The following is a 5,828-nucleotide window of genomic DNA, read 5'->3' as shown; positions in this document are numbered from 1 at the left end:
CGTGAGGCGTAAAACCCTACTCCTGCTTTGGTGGATTGATGGTGGGGAACGTAGCGCTCTTGCCCGACAGGGTTTGCCTCGGGGCAAGAGTGCTACACGCGTATGAATATGCGAGGGTCTGAATCCTCTCTACGGTTGCCATGGGCCTCCTTTTATAGATAAAGGGGTCACCACAGCAGCAAATCAGTCTTTTTACACACTGATTAGATAGCAAACAGTGCTATCATACCTAACTTCGCAGGCGGACAGAGCGCATTAAATGCGCCGCTCAGTGTCACATCACAACGTGCCCGGTAGGCCTTGCCGGGCTGTTTTGCCAGCTTCACGCCTGCTTGCTTGACATGTCTCAGGACAGGTGTCATTTGGAGGTGTTTCCTGTAGGAAGTGGCTTCCATGTGGCAGGAAGCAGCCACTTAGTCACTTGGGGTCTTTACACCGCACCGATCGGTGACGTGCATTGCTGTGAGGTGGTGTGGTGGGGTAGTTCACCTCCGCAAGCCCCGCCAGGCCTGCTGGGACGGTCTGGAGGCTTGCTTCCGGGGTAACTCCGACCTCGCCAGGGTCACCTACCTGCCAAGGGAGGTTTTCTTTCCCTTAGTGATATCTTGCTTCTCTGGCTCGACTTGGTCTTCTTGATCTGCACTTTGATTCTTCAAAGGGCTGATCCTTAGTGCTTGGTCTGATCTTGGGTGTTGTAAACTTGTCCTTAGGCCAGTGCCCGGTCTGGGCAATGGACCTAGGGTTTGTTGCACCGACAGAAGCCCCCGGGCCTGGCCCGAATGCGCCAATGGGTGTCGTCGGGATAGGCCCTAACCAGTGCACACGCAGGGGCGTAGTGGTGGCTTGGCCCTTTTGAGATCTTCTTTGCTTCTTCATTAACCTGATCCCGGGTCAGTTTTCGATTCTCCCGCGTGTCGCGTAACACTAATTGTAGTGGGGCAGATAATGGGCCACGCCTTGCGGAGTACCCACGTCCCACGTTCACGGGGCAGTAACTGCCATCCCACGATTCATCCCACTCCAAGCACTTGTGCCACGTGTACTGCATGCATTGCGCAGGGTTGGTGGCGGATGCGGAGGGTAAGAGAATGGGTGCCATGGCAGAAAGCCATGTGTCGTGGATTGGATCAGAGGGTCAACCTTGATTCTTTGAGCCATTAATGGTGATGAGGAGTCAGATTGGTCGAACGGGGCGGCAACCTCCATGGAAAAACCCAGCCCCTTCCCTCGCCCGCCTATAAAAGGGGGTGCGGGGCGAGACACTTTCCCACACCTCCTGCTCCTCCCATTCTTACCATAGCCTCTGCTTATAATGGCGAGAGGTCGGGGATCTGGTGTTGCTCCAGTGGCGACGAGAACTTCTGCTCGACAACGCCTCCCTCCTCCTTCTAACGATGCGGGGGCTAAGCCCAAAGTGAGATGAGGCGGAAGGGGGCGTGGCCGAGGTCGTCGTTGTCGGTGTCAGCGGATCTCGGGTAGGGGGTCCTGAACTGTGCGTCTAGGCCGGATGGTAACAGGAGACAAGGGACAAAATGTTTTACCCAGGTTCGGGCCCTCTTGATGGAGGTAAAACCCTACGTCCTGCTTGATTAATATTGATGATATGGGTAGTACAAGAGTAGATCTACCACGAGATCAAGGAGGCTAAACCCTAGAAGCTAGCCTATGGTATGATTGTTGTATGATGAAGTTGTCCTATGGACTAAAACCCTCCGGTTTATATAGACATCGGAGAGGGTTAGGGTTACACAAAGTCGGTTACAATGGTAGGAGATCTTGAATATCCGCATCGCCAAGCTTGCCTTCCACGCCAAGGAAAGTCCCCTCCGGACACGGGACGGAGTCTTCAATCTTGTATCTTCATAGTCCTGGAGTTCGGCTGAAGGTATAGTCCGGCTACCCGAACACCCCCTAATCCAGGACTCCCTCAGTAGCCCCTGAACCAGGCTTCAATGACGACGAGTCCGGCGCGCAAATTGTCTTCGGCATTGCAAGGCGGGTTCCTCCTCCAAATTCTTCATAAAAGTTTGTAAACACCAAGAGTAGTGTCCGGCTCTGCAAAATAAGCTTCCACGTATTGCCATAGAGAGAATAATATTAACACAAATCTAATCTGCTGACGTATTCTGCAGCGTGACATCACACTACGGCCAAGCCTTCACTCAAATCGTTTTCACTTCTCCACCTCAGCGTGTTTTGCGAGGCGGTTTCCTTGGCACGTCTTGTCAAAGCAGAGATCGTGTCCCCTTTGTTTACGGGATTCTTGTTAATACGGACGTGGGTAACCCAAACGCGCCACTTATCATGGCGCTTGGGAGGCAAGCGAGTTTTTCTAGGCTGGTGGGGACGCATAGTCGCATCCGCCCATATAAGGGGATAAGGATCCACCTTTTTACCTACGCCTTCTTCCTCCTTTGCCTATCCATCTTCTGCGCACCCGAGCTCCAGCGCCCAAGCCCGCACTTCCTACCTCAACCCTCTCCAACAATGTCCGGAGCGGGAGGCAAGTGGATGGTCTCCTCCATCACGGAGGGCCATGTCAAAAGGTTAAGGAAGGCCGGATAGTTGTCCAAAGACATCGCGCACCGGCTTCCCGAGGAGGGGCAGCTTCTCCCCACCCCAAGGCCCCATGAGAGGGTAGTATTTCTTCCCCACTTCCTCCGCGGACTAGGTTTTCCTCTCCACCCATTTGTCCGCGGGCTCATGTTCTACTATGGCCTAGATTTCCACGATCTGGCCCCGAATTTCATCCTCAATATCTCGGCGTTTATCATCGTGTGCGAGGCTTTCCTCTGCATTCGCCCCCATTTCGGCCTCTGGCCCAAGACCTTCAACGTCAAGCCAAAGGTGGTGCGCGGCAACCAGGCGGAGTGCGGAGGTGCCATGGCGGGCAAAATTGCCAACGTCATATGGCTCGAGGGCTCCTTTGTGGAGACCATGAAGGGGTGGCAGTCAGGATGGTTTTACATCAGCGAGCCACGCGATCCGAAGTGGATCGCAGCCCCTGAATTCCGATCCGGACCCCCTACGCGGCTCCCGTCCTGGAAGGAGACGAGCTTGTCGTGGGGCGACGAAGAAGAGTTAACCGGACTGCAAAAATGCATCCAATCCCTGGTGAACAAGCAGCTCAAGCTTGTCAACGTAATCCAGGTCATGCTCGTCCGCCGGATCCTTCCGTGTCAAGAACGGGACTTCAATTTCTGGGAGTTCAACCCGGCGCAGCACCGCACTTTGAGCAGGCTCTTCGACTCGACGTACGAAGATGTCTGGAGGGGGCTAACCAAAGGCGCCGAGGCTCCCACATCCACCTCCGAAGACCGCGAATTCAGCTCGCAGCGTCCTGCTGGCGAGGTAAGATATTTCCATCCTTTACAGGATGTTAAGTTTTTTCATAGTTTGACTCTATGCGGGATCTAAACTCCCTCACCTTTGATAGGATTGGCGGGAGAAGTCCGGACAGATTAACTGTCCGGCTCCCTTGCCCGAAGACCCAGCCCCTGCTCTCCTAGAGAAGCTGCTGATTCCGGCACCTTATGTGGTGCCGGAGAAGAAGGCCAAGAAGAAGAAGGCCACAGGGACTCGAAAGAGTTCCCGGCATATGGTGGTGTCGGACTCGTCGTCCGACGAGTCCGAGACGCACTCCTCCCGTGAAAACGAGGAGGAGGAAGAAGAAACCTCTCCCCCTCCAGCGGGGGGAGGAGAGAAGAGGAAGGCCGCCCCAGTAGGGGAAGCCGAGGGGTCCAAGAAGAGGAAAACCCCTCCGCCGGACTACGTCCCCGACGCCGACGAGGACGAAGAGGAGTGGCCGGACAGGGCCAAGCGTCCGGCGAGATCGTAAGTGTTCGGATACCAGAGTAACTCGTGATATTCCTTTTGTTGCACAGCTTTCCCTAATGTCAGATATAATCATGCAGTCCGCCCAAGGACGGGCTCGACGAGTCGTCGAGCGGCTCCCTGGATTCATCGGACATGAATTCAGTTCCGCCCGCTGCTTCCCCCTATGCTGCGGATGACGCCGAAGTGGCATCACGACAAGCTCCGGGGCGAGAGGAGGTGGTCCAGGAGGAGCCGCGAGGCGACCTCCCAGACTCCAGGAGTGAAGGGGACAAGACCCCCCTGGGCTCCAAGTCCGGCTTTAAGCCGGACACTGCGCCGGAATCATCAACGGTTCCGGACCGCGGTAGGCGAACTCCTGCCAAGAGGAGCAAGCCTACTGAGCCGGCGTCCTCCATCCAACCGGAAGCGCCAGACAATCTGCTGGAGGAGCTTAAGGGCGCCTCCATCGACGAGGAGCACCGTGCCATCATGAGTACGGTGGTCCAGAAGGTTCGGTCCGCCAAAAGCGGACTGAATGAAGCTTGTGCTAGCCTTCTAACAGGCTTCGAGGTAAGTAAAAATATGTAAAAATATTACCGTATAGACAGTAGCCCCTGATGCTCTGTTTGGCGTTCGGAAAGAAAAGCCGAATAGAGGATCTATTAAATATCGCAGGAGTCTAACTAAAAAGGAGTCAATATACGTATGCAGGCTTCGCTGCTGGCCACCGCCGCACTGACTGCGGAGGTGGATGCCCTGAAGCAGGGCCTCGAGCGGACCGAGCAAGAGCTCGGCCTTGCCAAACGGCAGCTCGAGGAGAAAGAAGGTAAGAGATACCTTATAGAAAAAATGCCTATAGGAAGGCGCAATTGCAAAAAATGATAGGAGTATACTGCTTATTGTAGGGGCCACAACTGAGGTGGCGACCCTCAAGCAGGCGTTGTCCGAGGCCGAGAAGAAAGCGGCCATGGAGCGCGCCGAGCGGGAGAAATTTGAGGCGCAGGTCGGCGAGGTGCGGCAAGAGCTTCAGGTTCTCATGCAAAAATATGAGAGTTTGAAGCTCGACTCGAAGACGCGAGCGTCCGAGCTTGCTGCGGCCCTTAAAACTGCCAAATCTGCCAAGGCCAAAGCCCAGAAGGCCCTCCAGGAATTGGATGCGGTGAAAAAGATAGCGGCGGGTAAGGCATTCTATATGCAAAGCAGACATATAAAAGTAAACTACTTGTTACTTACCCGAATCCGGAGCTCTCCAGGGGCATTCGCAGATCTTCCCCGCAGCGTATCCGATGCCGCCGCATTCTACCGAGCCGAGGAAGGTAGCTCGACGGAGAAGGTGTTCTGGTCTCAGTACGCTGAGGCCGGACACCCTGTGCCCTTGAGCGACCAGCTGAAGCAGCTAGTCGAGCTCCACAAGGCGGCCAAACAGGCCCTGAAGAGCTTCATAGTTCGGCTGTGGCCTGGAGAGGCCCTGCCTGGGAGGCTTGTCCAAGGCTCGAGGTCATCAAGCGCTCCGTCTGCATCAAAGGTGCCCGTAGGGCCCTTGCCCGTGCAAAGGTGCACTGGGGTAAGCTGGACGGTGAGAAGCTTGTGAAGGACGGGCCGCCGCCGGGGAAGGAGCATCGCAAGCCCGAGAACTATTACAAGGATGTTCTTGCTGGTGCCCGCCTTGTGGCGGATGAATGTACCAAGGATGTAATTTTTGAATGAACTCGCTCGTGTTATCCTGTGCGCTGAAAACTTATTCATATGCGCTAAGCAATGCTTGAATTTAAAATATTACTTTCTGTGCGGCCGTTTATCAAAAAATTGAGAGATGGCCAGTCGTCGGCTTCTGCCCCCATGCCACTAGTGCTGGGGTATTCGGGATAAACCTGAGCGCTCTTCTTCCCATGATTGGGTCCGTCGAGGTAGGCGGTCAGCACAACGAACAAGGCAATCGGACTATAATGCTTGAACACTCTCACTTAGCCATAGAACTCTATAATTTTAAATTTCAGCGAAGCCCCTAGTAT

Source organism: Triticum aestivum, chromosome 1A, assembly GCF_018294505.1.
Source record: "Triticum aestivum cultivar Chinese Spring chromosome 1A, IWGSC CS RefSeq v2.1, whole genome shotgun sequence".
NCBI lineage: Eukaryota > Viridiplantae > Streptophyta > Magnoliopsida > Poales > Poaceae > Triticum > Triticum aestivum.
This window is presented reverse-complemented; position numbering follows the sequence as displayed.